At 43.4% G+C, this 16,435-nt stretch overlaps 1 protein-coding gene across 1 annotated transcript in view; it reads right to left on the bottom strand.

Annotated features, from left to right (window-relative positions):
• Window positions 1-16,435, bottom strand: part of RORA (RAR related orphan receptor A) — a 734,689-nt gene that overhangs the window by 440,306 nt on the left and 277,948 nt on the right. The gene's annotated exons all lie outside the window — the stretch shown is intronic.

Here is a 16,435-nt window from a genome sequence, read left to right as displayed (position 1 = left end):
AGAGAAAAAAGTTGGACACAAAAGACTGTACTTTTTCATGTATATAAAATTCTAGAAAAAAAAACCAAACAAAACTGTAGTGAGAGAAAGCAGATATGTGGTTGCCAGAGGCCAGAGGTGGGGAGAGAGAAGTAAGAACAAATTGGGGCAGGAGAGCTTTTTCAGGGTGAGGAAACTGTTCTGCATATTGATTTTGGTGGTGGTTATATGACCACACATGATTACTAAAGTTCATCAATTGTACACTTAACCCTTTGTGGTCGTTTGTCTATTCTCAGCCACCAAAGCTTTTTTACCGTTCCGTTCGTATGTCTGCTCTCAGCCACCACAGCAAGGAACCGTACGAATTTTAACTCTATTCATTCATGTGTCAGTTCATAATTTCTCTGAAAGCTCTTAAGTGTCTAAGCGACCTTGTCACGAACCAAATCATTGCCCCGACAAATCGGAGATATCGAAACTCAACATAAACAAACGCGGTTGTTCCACACTCGCCATGCAAAACACCGTGGCGAGTCAGTCGCCTTTTCAGAGTGAAGAAATCGACAGGCTTTGGAGATACTTCGCAGAATTTCAAATAAAGCTTTACAGATTACATTTAACTGTGATTAGGCATTCTCGCTTGTTAAGATATTTCAAAATAATACTCCAAAATGGCAAAAAGAAAGTTACCGAAAGAAGTGTACTGCGAATCTGAAAGTAACGATAAAGAGTTTTATTTTGGCAGGAAGACCATTGGCCTCAGATAAAGATGAAAGGCTTAATGGGAAACTGCATATATTGCGGCACTGTGAAGGTGTGAGAAGTAAAGATTGCTCTGTATGTTCGAACAGAAAGATTGGGGGCGGAAGACGCCAAACTAATTATTTTTGCAATACATGTAGTTGAAAACCAGGACTGCATATTGGAGACTGCTTTCAAAGATACCATACAATGGAGAAATATAAAATATAATTTTTATATAAAAACATGTTATTGAAACACATTGTCTAAACATACATCTAATGTTCAAAAAAGAATTAATAAATCTTGTTTATCCTTCATAATCTTGCATGTTATGTATCACTGCTCTTTCAATGAAAATTAATTCCGACCAGTACGACACCCATGTCCAAATTTAATACAACCGCAAAGGGTTAAAACTGTTGATAATACCTTAATAAATGTAAATGTAGCAAAAAAAAAAAAAAGCCCCTAGAAAAACAAAAACAGGCCTCAGAGTCCTAACCTGTGTGGCTCGGTCCCGGATTTGATTCCAGTCAAGGTCACATGCCTGGGTTGCAGGCTCAATCCCCAGTGTGGGGCATGTGAGAGGCAGCCGATCAATGATTCTCTCTCATTGTTGATGTTTCTATCTTTCTCTCATTCTCCTTTCCTCTCTGAAATAAATAAAAATATATATTTAAAAACAAACAAAACAAAAAACAGGCCCCAGAAAGCAAAAATTGTTGACTAAGGAAAATCACCATTATTTTTCCACTAGATGCCCAGTGCACAGATTTGTGCACCGATGGGGTCCCTTGGCCTGGCCTATGCCCTCTCACAATCCGGGACCCCTCAGGGGATGTCAGAAAGCCAGTTTCAGACTGATTCCCACAGGCAAGGCTGAGGGACCCCACCAGTGCATGAATCTGCACGCTGGGCCTCTAGTATGCATATAAGATCTTTAGTTAATCTCTCCCCCTCCTCCTCCTTCCCCCCTTCCCTCTAAGATTCATCAGTCTGTTCCATGTTTCCATGCTTATGGTTTCCACTCCTGTGGTGAGCATCTGCCCCCTGGTGGTCAGTGCATGTCATAGCTACTAGCCAGTTGGCCTGTTGGCCAGTTGCTTAGGCTTTTATATATATAGATGTGATAAAAGCCCCTCCCACAAGACAGAATTGGTGCTGTATAGGAAAATGGCTTACACTTATTAAGTAAAAATGAATAAGCCAACCTTAAGAGCATGAACTTATGGAAACCAAACACTTCATAATCTCTATGGTATAGTGCTAAGCTCCATACACCACCACTGAGATGGAAAAATCCTGTCAGTTTTAGTTCATCTTCTGGCAAATTGAAGCTGGGTCTAAAAGCACTAAAATGATGGAGTGAATAATTCACCAGTAGTATGATCTCAGGTGAGTGGGTTCACTTCCCTGGACTAAAGGCTGCTTGTTTTTAAAAGTGAAGGAGTTGGACATGATGGCCGTTAAAGCTTTTCAATGGTACAACTGTGTCATTTTTTTTTTTTATCTCTCCAAGTCTTTTAATGATTTGATATCATATGATTCCACTTAGTTCTTGGGATTCATCCCCAACCCATATCCCTGCTCAATATGGCCGGCCTCAATGTCAGCATTGGTACAATGGGATGAAGGGCACTAAGACACCCGGAGGGATGATTACCAGTGTCACAGGGAACAGTGGACCTTCATGATGAGACAACCCTATGGCTCACTTCCCGATCTGGACACAGTAGCCAGTTTCTATTATGTTCTCACCCAGAGGTGTTCTTGGAAGGTTTATCTGCTTTATTTTTAGTTCCTTGGTGAGTCCTTACTTTGTAGTCCAAGAAAATTTTTAGATCTCAAGACAAGACATTTTTATATCTCACTTTTTAATGCAATTATGAGTCATTCAGAACATTAGCATCTGTAACCCAAGACTGCCCTCCCTCTCCTTACAGATCAATATTTTTCATCTCATCAAAGATCCTGGAGGTAAGGAAGGGCTTTTAAATGTTTGCCCTTGAAAGACATGAGAACCTGATTCTAGCGACCAGCACTTGCAGTTATTACCAAGAGAATGGTTTTCAAAAGCAGAGCTTTTACCCATTGTCCATCTTTGCATCATCTACCAGTCCAGTGAGAAGGCAAGTCTATGCAAAAATCCTGCTAAGTCTACAAGCAAATCTTAAAAGACTCAATGAAACCTTAATACATAATATTTTGAAAAGACTCCTGTTAATTTGCTGAAAGCGTTATTTTTCCACTTGATGTTTCTGTCTGAAAACTAAAATACCTGCAAAAGCCACAGTGAATCATAAAAATAACTATTTATGAAGCCTTTGTAATGGGTAGGTACTCTGTACATGATAGATCTTTCAAACCAGAAAACTGAATGTGGAAACTGAGTCATAGTGAGTCCATATCACAAGCCCAAGGCCATCCGGCTTGTAAGAAGCAGAGCTGGAATACGCACCCCTGTCCCACCAAATCCCAAAACCAATGCTCTCCCTCTACAGCTTATTTTCAAATTGAAAGACCAGGCCTCTGTTTACATTTCTATTCATGTGTGTGAAGCAACATGTTCTGCGATTATTTGTCCATGGATGAAAAGGTGTGTGTTTAGGTCTCTCATGCCTTGCATTTTACTTCACATTAGCATCGTAGCCTCAGGCACACGTTCAGGTGAGCAGTGACCTGTGATCATTTCATAAGATTAGCATTTGAAAGAATTCTCCTGTTACTGATGATACTTACTGTTCAGCTTTTAGAGCGCTGGCTGCATGTGTGTTATCTGCGTATACATAACAAGCACATTTGTTTTCTTGTAAACCTGGCTCTCCCTATCCTCCTTCACAACCCCTCGGGTCTTTCACCTTTAGGTTTCTGTGCAAAAGTGATAATAGAGACATACACTGGGGTGGGAGTGGGGAGGTCATAGGAAGCTGAGCATAGCCAGAGAGCAAAAGACACAAAAACTCACAATTCAAAGACTGGTCCTTGCTGGCCTTACCTATTATAGAACAAGCAAGGTTAATAATATTATCAAGCCCACAAAGCTCTGTTAGAGTTGCAATAGCAGCTCACTGAAGGCCAAATTGATTAGATTTTCTGTTCTACACTTGAAGAATGGTTGAATAACAACTTCCTATTTTTAGCATGCACACTCTTTTGTAATTGCTTCACCCAAATCAAGAAAACTGGAGAAAGGGTACCTGTACCCATCTTTACTGATATCATGGTCTAATCTAAACCCAAGCAGCTATGCACAGCAGCAGCTCATTCTGAGACTTGTCCGTTCAATGAGGGTTAGAAAGAAAGGCGACTTTGCTCTGATGTTGTAGGGAAACCCAGACTGCCAAGTTCTGTAGGACATTTTGAAAGTGGACTGACTGCCAGGGTGAGAGTTTAATTTTTCACATTTTAAATTAGCTTAAGAATGTCACTTCTGGTTCTATTCCATCTTGTTCTGGCTCTTGTAGTCACTCTTCTGAGGTACCCTTGTTCTTTGCTGTAATCAAGGTCATATGTAACATAAAATGTTATTTCTTAACCAGGGTTCTGAGATTGATTGTGTTTTCAGCATGAAGGTTCTTCCACTGTGTGAGATGACTGGACGAATGAGGGTCAGACTGAAGGTCTTGGCCCAACCAGGGCTGCACCTGTCCTCCTCTCCAAGCAGCACATCTTTAACTGCAGCTGGCTCTCTTGGGGACTGGGCAAGAGGGACAGTGATGTGAGAATAAATGCATCACTCCTACCCTTTAAACAAACCATCAAACAGGCCTCTGCCACAGTCTGTTAGCTGACCATCACTGTGAAGGGAAAACCACACACACACATACACACACACACATACACACACACTTACACATAGTCTCACATTCACACGAGATCATCCAGCTGTCCCAGAAACCTTCCAGTGAAGAATTACAACATGGGCTGAACATGAGAAGCACCAAGGGAGCTTTAAAAATTCCTGAGTCCCCGCCTGCCCCACTCCCATTGCCCATTCCCCAGGAGTCTGATTCAATTGGTGGGAGATAGGGTGTGGGCATCAGTGTTATTTTAAAGGCCCCTGAAGATTCTCATGTTCTACAAGGGCTGGACCCCCTGCTCTAGACCCAGCCAGCCTCAGTGGATGCCACATTAGGAACTTGGCACAAACCTCTTTAATGAACATAGTTGCAGGTAAAAAAAAACAAACAACAACAACAAAAAAAATCCTTACAAGGCAAGCAGCACAGCCCAGAATTCCTTAATGACACTTCCTGTATTCTCAGAGGGCAGGACACCATTTCCAAAGACTGTCCCTGCAGAAGGCTAGAAATATGTTAGTAAAAAGAGCAACACTTCAAACGGCATGCCAGGCCCATGGCCCAGCGTGGTCTGAATTCCCACTGACAGTGGTGACTTGGGTTTAGCAACAGGTGGAGTGTGCAGACACATCAGAGTTTCCACGGGGTCCACAGCTTGGAGATATAACAGATGCTAAGGTGAGCAAAATAAACAGAAGGAGGCAACGGCCGAAGCACACAGCTCACCTGGTTTTAGAATGGAAAAGCCGGGGCCTGGCTGGCTGAAGAGCAGAGGGGAGGAAGGTTGTTTCTAAATACACCCAGCAAGCCCAGCAGCGTGGGGCTACAGTGGAGAGACAACCTATAGAACACCCTGTCCCTCCCAACACATTCTCTGAAAATATAAACTCACGATCACGTAAACCATATATGTCATGAGGAGAAAATAGGGACTCTCCTCCCCCTTTAGAAGGGAAATGCAGGGGAGGGCAAAAGTAGGCGTACAGTCATTGAGTATGCAAAACGGACGTTATTCTTGTATTACTATTTGTTTATTAGTTATTGTACTTTTTATTATTATTAACCTACTTTTGCCCACCCCTGCATGTGTGCCAAGGTGCCTGTTGGGAGAAGCGAAGCAATGCAGGGCTGACATCTCTGGGAACAGAGCAGAGCCTGGCTTCTTGTGTGCAGGTGGGGGGTGCCAACTGGCTGGCTATGGGGTTGGCTCACAGCCAGGAGACAGTGCCTGGTCTGCACTCCTGTCAGGGGAAATGTTGTTCTATCGTGGCTGCCGCACATGAGAAGGTGAGGGGAAGGATGAGGCTCTTCTGGCTACAACAGCCAAGAACAGAGCTCATTAGAAGAGAGAAAGGTTTCTCCCTGTTTGGGGAGAAAAACAGCTTTCTCCAAATTCCTTCCATTTAGTCACCCACCTCACCCCCAACAACATGTACAAAACGATGTTCCTCCAAGAGGTGTGTTTAGATATCAGGGGATACAGTCAAGACTAAGTTTGGGAAAAGGGTAAATAATTGGTTCAGGGGTGGGGCACTCCTTTGGCAAAGGAAGGCAACTGCCACAGGTGCGTGTGCTGGTCTATTACAGTGCAAATGGCGAGACCTGAAATCATGAGGTCACCTCTCTTTGTGCAGAAGCCAGGACCATCTAAAGTCACCCCACCAGGCCATGGACCCTGCATTCCATCCATGAGAGAAGCTGGGTCTGCTTCCTGCCTTTTCCCCCAGCTCGTGGTGGTGATGAGGGCCCCCAGCAAGCTGGACACTTTGACGAGTCAATGTAGCAGGACCCACAGCTGGAGTTCAGGCTGGGCTGACCCTAGGATTCAGGAAGGTCGGGAGGAGAGGTGGCACTTGGTGTGGCTTATATGCAGGTGGGATCAAGGAGCTCTGGGAAGAAGATGCATTTCAATGGGAAAGTGGACCAAAGTGCATCTTTTGAAAGCAAAGAGAATGAGCCAGGACCAGAGAGAGGGTGATTCTAAGTGGAGCGCAGTGTTCCTCACCCGAACTGTCCTGTGCCTCATGAGAGAACAGCTGCAATAGCATGGACAAGTAGAAAAAAATGAAACAAAAAAGAGCAATTTCCCAAAAAACGTGGGTGGCACCTAGTGAGCCAACTTGGCTGTTTTGCTGCCTGCAGTCTCCACAGTGGGAGCTGCTACCTAAGCGAGGGTACTGGCAGGAATTTCAGTCGTGACGGCACTGTGAACAGAAAGGGCATGGGGCCTCAGTGCTTTGGGGGAGCCATCTGCGGGCATCAGAAATGGCATCGCTACTGTCAACAGGCAGCAGCATCACTCCCCCCCACCCATGGCCACCTATGGGAATCTCTGGTGGTAGATGACAGCTTACTTAGATATCAGGTCCAAGCTGCTGTTTTCAGCATCAGCGGCTTCAAAAGATGTCACCACCGAGAGCCACAGGGAACGAATGTGAAGACAGCGAAGACAACCAGCCACCTGGGACATGCCTGAGACTCCCAGATTACGTCAAAGATATTTGGGAAGGTAAGGGATTAGAGTTCTTTCCCGAGGGTGGGAACAAAACTATTTGGAGATCCTATTTTTCATTCCAGGCAAATATGACCCAAGAAACACAAGCCACAGGTTAAAGAAGAAAAATAAAACTGGGACTGTCTTTCTGCTTTTTCTCATGATGCAAATGCACAACACCATCCATTTTAAAGAAACAAAATCCATTTTTTCTTTCCACTCCAAAATGCCAACATTTACAAATGAGTTAGAGGAGTCACTTCTGGGAGGCAAAATGCTCTCCGTGGTTCATTTCCTCAGTCACTCAACACATAGTGGCTAAAAATAGATGAAGTTCCAGCGAGTGCTCACCTCTGTCTGGGATAAATAACAACAATGGGAAAAACAACAGTATGCCAGTCATTTTCACATAAGTAACCTCATTTCATCCTCATGACTGCACCATGACAAGCACTGTTTATTCCTACTTTAAAGATGGAAAAATGGAGGCTTGGAAAAGTTAAGTGGGTTGGCCAAGATCCTAGACAGACGAAGGAACAGACCAGGTCAGGCACTTGAATTTTCCAAGTCTAGCTCCAGAGACTTTTCATCCCCACACTCGTCCCCCATGAGGAGTACTAACAACTGGCCCTACTCCCTGCTTGCAAGGAGCCATGAGACCCGAACCCATTGAACAATTTACAAGTAGAAGCTGGGTATGTGCCTTCCCAGTTCCAAAGGATGGATGCCAAAGGAATTCCGCAACCCAGGCAGGGAGATACCAGTGAAGGCTGGGTTGTCCGAGTTGTTGTGGAGAAGGGGAGATGTGAGGATTGGAACAGGCAAGTAGAAAACAGGGGGAGCTGGAGTATACACTGAGGAGGGAACCAGGAGAAGAAAGAGGAATTGCTTTTCTAAGCTGACCTGGAGTGAGGGAAGGCAGCATGCTGGTGGTGCCCAGGCTTTCATTCTCTCCAAACATCTCTGCAGCCTCCGACGTGTGCCAGGCGCTTTGCTACACACACCCAGGAAGGAGTATCCATTCCTCAAGGCACGGTCTGTCCCTGCAGAAGCTCACAGACTAACATGGTGAGGCAGCTGGACCCCACCGATTCCCAGGCCATCCCAACTGTCACCAACTGTCCACAATGACAATGTTGCAAGTTGCCAGTCCAAACCTCACTTGACTCCTCAGGCAGTTTATCAGCATTGCCTCACAGACATAAAACCTCTCAGTGTGAAGCTAAAGGGGGGAAACTCAGCATGTAAAATAAATCACCCAAATACCGGCACCCGGTACATGCCATTGCACACAGGGACATGCCACACAGCTCTGGACTCAATCAGCGCGGCAGCCGGGCTGACACCAGGTTGCCACAGAGACCTCGTCACCTCTGTTCCAATGGTCGCCCCTCATCTGAACTCTGGAGCTGGAGGCTCCCTGGCAGGACACAGGGAACAGACTGCGGGGATGCTTTCTAACCTTCGTCACCTGGAGTTGAGTTCTGGTTGCCATGGATCCCCTGGGGATGGGACGGGGGGGGGGGGGAGGCCACATATTCCTAGAAATCTTTACACTTTTCACTCAGCAGCTCCTTACATCTTTATGGGCACTGGGCTTATAAGTGAAATGGATGGATGCACCTCCCATTTCATACCATCCGTTACGTGTCACAGACACTGGTTTTACAGGATGGGTGAGAGGGACCTTTGAAGACTATGGAAACTTTTAGAATAATTTCAAGCTCTGTGGGCTAGGGGCTAACTCTCAACTTAAAGAGCATCTGGACATCCTCAGGGGGAACTTCCCACAGGGGTAAGGGCAGGACTCCAACCCTCCTTGCATGAGGGTGAGGACAGCTTTTCCTCTGTGGAGGTACGTTTGGGAGGTGAGTCCTGAACTGGTCCCCAGTGGGCCTGGTATTCACCACCTAGTGACCAGTATGGGTTTCTACTGGATTTAACAAACCTGAAAGTGGCCTGTGCCAAAACTTCAAGGGGAAACCCTATTTGGCCTCCCAATTCCAGAAGAATTGCTACCTGTTCTTTTTTTTTTAAGTTTATAATGGTCTTTATTATCCATAAATAAGTGAGATCATGTGGTATTTTTCCTTCATTGACTGGCTTATTTCACTCAGGATAAGGCTCTCCAGTTCCATCCATGCTGTTGCAAATGGTAAGAGTTCCTTCCTTTTTAGAGCAGCATAGTATTCCATCATGTAGATGTACCACAGTTTTCTAATCCATTCATCTGCTGATGGGCACTTAGGCTGTTTCTAGATCTTAGCTATGGTGAATTGTGCTGCTATGAACATAGGGGTGCATATGTCCTTTCTGATTGGTGTTTCTGTTTTCTTGGGATATATTCCTAGAAGTGGGATCACGGGGTCAAATGGGAGTTCCATTTTTAGTTTTTTGAGAAAACTCCATACTGTCTTCCATAGTGGCTGCACCAGTCTCCATTCCCACCAGCAGTGCACGAGTGTTCCTTTTTCTCCACATCCTCTCCAGCACTTGTCGTTTGTTGATTTGTTGATGATAGCCATTCTGACAGGTGTGAGATGGTACCTCATTGTTGTTGCTACCTGTTCTTGAGCTCCTTCTGTGAGTCCCAGGCAGAACTATTTCTCCTGAGTCCCTCAGGCCTTTATGGGTGGTGATAACATCTGTTCATCACAATCTGAGCCAGATGGTGAGGTCCCAGAGGACTGGGACTTGTTTCATTGCTCTTTGTAGCCATCTAGTAACCGGCAGATTGTAATTCAATTGGTAATTATTGAGGAAAATCGGGTATTTTTTTTTTTACAGTTATCCCTGGCATTGACTTACATTTATGTGGGTTTTATATCTTTTTAAAGATGATCTTAATTTATATGTATTATTTCAGATAGCTAAAATATCACATCAAGAGTTATGAACATTAATGAAGAACACATGTAAAGCATTCAGCACATGTCAGTTACATTGTAGGTGTTCAATACATGTTAGCGGGCTGTTCTGTTGTTATAAATGAGTTTACCCAGACATTAACTGTGTGCCTTTAAAATTCCTGGTCCTACCTTTAGTGCATATATTTTTAAAAATGTGCTAAATATTCTTGGAAATTCAATATAAAACATTTATACTGCACAGAGGGTTTTGTGAACTCTTTTGCTAGAGCTTCAACTGCTGAATTTTGCTGGTGAAGAAACGGAGGCCCGACTAGCCTACGTGTCTGACTCAAGGCCACGGGACCAGGATGGAGCCCGAGGAGGAATATGACTCAACCATGAATCCTGACTTCCTACCCTGTCAGCCCATTGCCTGGCTCCTTCTTCCCTGCAGCATCCCAACATGTTTTTAGTTTATCCATTTTGTTTATTCCACTGAGAAAAGGACCGTTTACATACATAGACTCTTCAAGGGGACTGTGACGTCTGAAATGGCAATAATGATAGGCAAAGCTTTTAACAGGATAGTGTATTACTGAAAACAGAAAGTCACGAACAGCACTGCAATCACTGGCACAATTTTAAGCAAGATTGCTTTACCTGGTTTTGTTTTCTTTCTTGATAAATAATTTCACCAGCAGGTTTGTAACAAAAAGAAGCAGCGAATGTAGATTCTCTTGCTGGCAATTTACTAGCATTATGTTCAGTCATGAATAGAAGTATTTCTCTTATTTTGATCATGCCTTGCCCACGGTATGAACTCGATAAACACGTGTCCAATCGAATTATTATTACAATAGCTTGTGGCTTTTTTTCCCACTGGGCAGTAATAACTTTCATTTGTATAATGCTTTACAGCTTACAAAGCACATTCTTCATGTATTACCATTTTATTCTCACAAAAATTCCAAAAGGTAGATATTAATTTCTCCATTTTACACATCAGGAAGCAAAAGCCCAGGTAAATTGGATAATTTGCCCAAGGTCAAAATTGCTCACCAGCCGTTACCCTGTTAAGAAACAATGGAAATTTAGAAGAAAACTGGTCTTTCAGGAGAGGGAGGTATGACAGAATGGTTAAGAGTATGGACCTTGAAATTAAACTACCTATGTTCAAATCACACCTCTCCTATAAGCTAGCTCTGTGACCAAGTACGAGTTAACACAAATCCTGTGCCTCTGTTTCCTCCTGTGTGAAATGAAAGTAACCGTAGTAGCTACCTCAGGATATGTTATTCTGCTAGGATGACTTGTGAAAAGTGCTTGGTATTTTCTGAGTACCCATCTTAAGGACTCAAGGCCTAGTAACTGCTATGGTATTTATGATTACTCCTTCCTCTCCAGGAAAAGTATTTTATCAGGTCCCATTATTCCTTCAATTATCAGATACATATCCAGTCTACTAAGTAGTAGAGGAAGCTGTGAGTTGGGGGCATAAGTTCCGGGTTCAAACACTGGAAGTCCTGGGCATGAGTCCTGGTTTTGCCTTTTATCAGTTATAAGGTCATGAGCAAGTTCTCTGTTTCTGATGGCCAATTTCTGCATCTGTGAAATAGGATAATTATTCTACTCCTTTCAGCTTCACAGTGTGGCTATATGAATTAAATCAGTGAGCTTTGAAAGGGAAGTACTACATAGTCTATAAGGTGTGATGAAAATTCATTCATTTATTCATCAACCATTCATTGACTGTTGGCAGCTTGCCTGCCAAGTGCCAGACACTGTACTAAACAGTACTGATTAAAAATATGAATCAGATAGTGGGGGATACAGACATATAAAATGATACATGACTATATTCTGATATGAATTTAAGTAAGGTATTATTACATTGCACCTATTACTAAAATAGACACCTTGGGGGCTACAAGAGCACTTTAAAAATGCGAACACACCCACAATCTGTCGAAGAGAAAAGACACCCTCTCCACACCCACAGTTAGGACCTTTGCCAGGAAAGGCAGGTGAGGACTGCACTGGGCTTGTCGTCTTTCTTCAGCTCGGAAGAGCTAGTAAGTGCAAGAGGCCTTTTTACCCATGGTTCCCTCCATTCCATGACACCATGTAACTCCTCAGCTCTTTTTCCACCAATGCAAGGATGAGGCCCAGCATGCATTTCAGTTCCTTTAAGTAGACATGTATGAAGACCTACTGTACGCCAGTCAGTGTATGATAAACAAGATGGAAAGAGCACTGTGCTCAGGCCCGAGGGGATTGCAGCTCTTTGGGGCAGACAGATTCACATACTAATTCTTCCAGAATAAGGTGCTCATGGTTGAGATTCTGTAAGCAAAGGGCTCAACATCAACATGGAGAAAGGCCCCTTAGCCCACCAGGAGGCCACAGAAGGATTCCAGGGGGAGGTGACACTTGATCTTAGTCTTAAAGGGTAAGAGCTAATTAGTGAGGTGAGAAAAAAGGGGACTGTGACGGCAAAGGAAAAAGTACAAACAAAAGGTAGAAACTATTCTGAAAGAGCTAACCACGTATCCCAGTAAGCTATTACATGTTTCTCTCAAATATAAATACTTGGTCTCAAATTGTAATCATGTTATGTCACCCACTTTTCATGTTTTTTCTTATAAGGAGCTTTATAAACATAACTAATATTCACAATTATCTGTGAAGTATGTTTGATTTCAGACTTTATAAGCATAATCAGTATTCACAATTATCTGTGAAGTATGTTTGATTTCAGAGTTGCCTTTTATTTTCCTGAACCAGAATACCCTGAGAAGGGAATAATTAGTGATCCACTTTGATTCTATTGAAATAGTTCATCGGTTTTATTTCTCCAATTAGATAAATAAATTATTCAGAAACCTGACTATGGGATCATACAAATCTAAACTCTGAGCTAGAATTTTGGTTCATATCGCATTACAGAAGATGTTTGATATAAATATTAATTTTCCTAAAGTGGTGATGGCAGATATTTTATACAAGAGATGTTCATACTGGATTAAGCATCAGATTCAAATTACCTGAGCCCTCACATGTATGGAGAATCAAGTTCCACTTCATCCTGATAAGAAGCTGCCCTCAGAGTCAGTCTGGATTTAGCAGGCTAATGTGGTCCACTGCCTCTTTATCAAAACAGATGAGTTTATAATATTACAAATATCCAATTGCATTGGATAGAGATGTGGAAAGAGGGAAGTGGGATTTTATAATATCCTACATAATATAAATTCGGCCCCAATAAACAACTATTTATTAATTGCCTAGTATATGCCAAAGGTGAGATCGATGGTCATTTAATCATACCTCATCCTACTCACTCTTCCCAACCCCACCTGAGGGACTAGAAGTCTTATAAACAAGTCAGGTAAATAGAACTTAGTAATGGTTGTTGTGAGGAATGAGATAAACATACGTAAAAATGTCTAGTATGATGACTAATAGCTAAAGAATAATGGTAGACATCTTTGTCATTTAAGAAAATCAAACAGTTAATGCCCACAAAATGTATTACGTGGAAAATGAACTCTGTGGGAAGAAGGGTCCTGACTATGGGACAGGATCAAACAGAATCCTAGATGTCTGCTCTGCAGGTTTGCACAGCGACTTGGTGCAGCATATTCTTAGGCGGCTGTCAAGACCAGAGACAGGCAAGGGCCCTTACTTACCCTTCTGGGCCACATGGGCCAGATTCTTTCCCAACAAACCAGAATACCAGAACTCTACAGACACTGGCATAGTCTGCAAAATGGCACCCCCATTTAGTTATACCTGCTAATAGTTCCTTAAGGATACATTCCAAGGTTCATGATGGGCAGGATTTTGGAAACTCCAAAAAACCAGGATTACCAGCCTGCATAGGACAGCCATTCCACCTGGGCACTTTTGTGCAGAAGGAATAGAAATTGTGTTCCTTTTCCTTCCCATCATGTCTTTTAGACAGAGGACTGTATTAGCTATTCTGTGGCTGTTTGCCTCTGTGTGACAGATAGAGTGAAAAATGGAAATACGGACCCAAAGAGATCAAAGAAAATATTTTTTAAGAGCATTGTTTCCTTGAACCATTCCAACAATTGCAGTGAAAGTGGGATATGATGCCTGCCTAAGGTGAATTCTGGAACGCTAAAGGACAGACTCAGGAGATCTGGGCTGAGTCCTGGTTCAACCATGAATTTGACAATGACTTTATTCCGATTGCCTTGTCTGTAAACTAAGGTATTAGATAAAATCAGTGTGTCCTGAGCTCCACAGAACACAAATGCTGGGAGATGTTGCCAGGAGCTTTAATCTAAAAGGGTTCTTTACAAAAATGAAACAACAACAATGTAATAGTCATAAAAAACCATAAGTGGGGCTCAGGTTTACATGCCCTCTTGGAGAGTCACGATGCTAATAGTAGCACATTAAAGATTCTTAAATTTCTGATGCAAGCAAACCTGTAAGCCATCATTCCCAAATTTAATGCACCAGGACATGTAACACCTTTAAACATCTTGGGAAACTGGTAGAACGTACTTTTTGAAATACTGGGTTAAGTGATCCTGAAGGTGCCTTCTGCTGCTGGGGCCCCTGCTCCTCCGGAGAAGGGTTTCATTTTAACATATGAGTTTTTGGTACAGACACATCTATGAGCATGTCTCTCAAGTCCTCAACCACCTAACCCTTAACATGTCATCATTGCTCATTGCTGGGTTTGGAAACGGGGAGTGGCGGGCCTCACCATATGAGAAGCTGTCCTCTCTACTTTCCTACAGCCAATAGGGATTGCAACATTTTCCTTAGAAGCTCCCAAAGTGTATGAAACAGGGTCTGAAGAGACAATTGATCAGGAAGGATGAAACACTGAGGAGATAGTTTTCCTTTTAAAGTCCATTTTCACCATGTTACACTCTAGTGCTGTGCGTGTGGGCACACACACAAACACACACACAATCTAAAAATAGTTCTGTCTTCCTTATGGCACAAAGTCCAAACTATTCTGAGTGAGCTCAGAACCCTCTGAGGGCTGGCTTCACTTGATTCCTTCTGGATTGTGACTTGTTCCCCTCACTCTAGGCAGTTCCCCTAGTAGCTTTCTTGAGAGCTTAGCACCACACCATCATCACTGATTTTTAGCCATGCGCTTTTCAGGTGTTATTTGTAGGTAACCTTCAAAGCGACCCAATGAGATACTATCATTTTACAATTGGGGAAATGGAGGGATGAAGGAGTTAAGTAACTTGCCCAAAGTTACACAGCTAGGGAGGGGGACAGCTGAGATTCAGGCCCTGGCCCTGTGTCTCTGGCATCTTTCCTCTTCACTACCAGTTCACAGAGGATTTAGTCATATTGTATTCTTCTCCCAATCTGACTGGTCCATCAAGGTCAAGTGCAATCCTGCGTCCTTCAGGAAGCATCTTCTCAGAGCTCGGAGGCCCCCTGTCAACACTCCCTCTTTCTCTCTCATGTTGTCACCCTGATTTTGTGTGTGTGTGTGTGGCTTCTGATCTGACTGTGAGTCTCCTGAAGTCAGGGATCAGACACCTTACTACTTCTACATCTGCTGCAATACCTTCCACAGTGTCAGGTTCAAGGAACTTCATGCTCAACAGAAACCTGGCATTAGACCATTCTCAGTCTTCTCACACCTAAGACAGACACACTTGGTCCTGGAAGCCAAGATCCACAAGGAAAGAGATATAAGTAAACAAGAAGAACATGTTCATCACCCAACGATGCACATGACAGAGACTTAAACGTTAAGTACCAATCATGTAAAACAACCATGTTTTTGTGGCCAGGAAGCATCTGAGCTGCTACTTTAGATCTGGCCTCAGATATGAATGGGCAAGAGCCTCTTGCCTTTGAGAGACTTATCTGCTATGAATGGGCCAAATGAGAGGAGGAGGGAGGAGGGAGAAGAAGCTGTGGCTTTAATGGTTTAATCCGAGGATATATGTTGTCAGCCTGGCCAGTCTCCAGGAGCACAGAGAACCACCAGCTTGAGCCAACACAAGCACATGCTAAGTTAATGGGCAGCATAACAAGACTCAGATTGTGTAACGGAAGGTACTCACAAATCCCTCATCATATTTATGCTGCCTGGGGTCCCAGCCTGGAAGCAGTAACTGATACATGCACCACATGGACGGGTTCATGCACACAAATACGGAAGGTCTGTACATAAGTACATGGAAAGGTGCTGAGGTCGGGATTTTGTTTGGCACAGAGCACTAGCTGCAGATGTGGGGGGATTGTTTTGGGGCAGGGAAGGGGCCCCGATCCTGACTGTAGTTTGTTCCTTCCTGTGGCCATGAGATTGGAGGGTGAAGTGGCCGTTTTGAACCCTAAGGGTCTTTGCTTTTTTTGGAAATTTTCCAGTTGGACATTCTTCTTTAATGCCTTCAATTATCACAGTTCAAATGATTATATTTCCAGCACCTCTACCCAAGAGCCACAGAAGTTTGGCATTTCCTGCACCAACTAGAAAGTGACCTGGCAGGGGACTGAGCATAGCCTGGCTCTTCAGCATTTTTTCAGAGGCAGCCATGCATCTATCCCCTTCC

Source organism: Myotis daubentonii, chromosome 1 (genome assembly GCF_963259705.1).
Source record: "Myotis daubentonii chromosome 1, mMyoDau2.1, whole genome shotgun sequence".
Classification (NCBI taxonomy): domain Eukaryota; kingdom Metazoa; phylum Chordata; class Mammalia; order Chiroptera; family Vespertilionidae; genus Myotis; species Myotis daubentonii.
The sequence above is the reverse complement of the archived record's forward strand: the minus strand, read 5'-3'. Positions and strand labels throughout refer to the sequence as shown.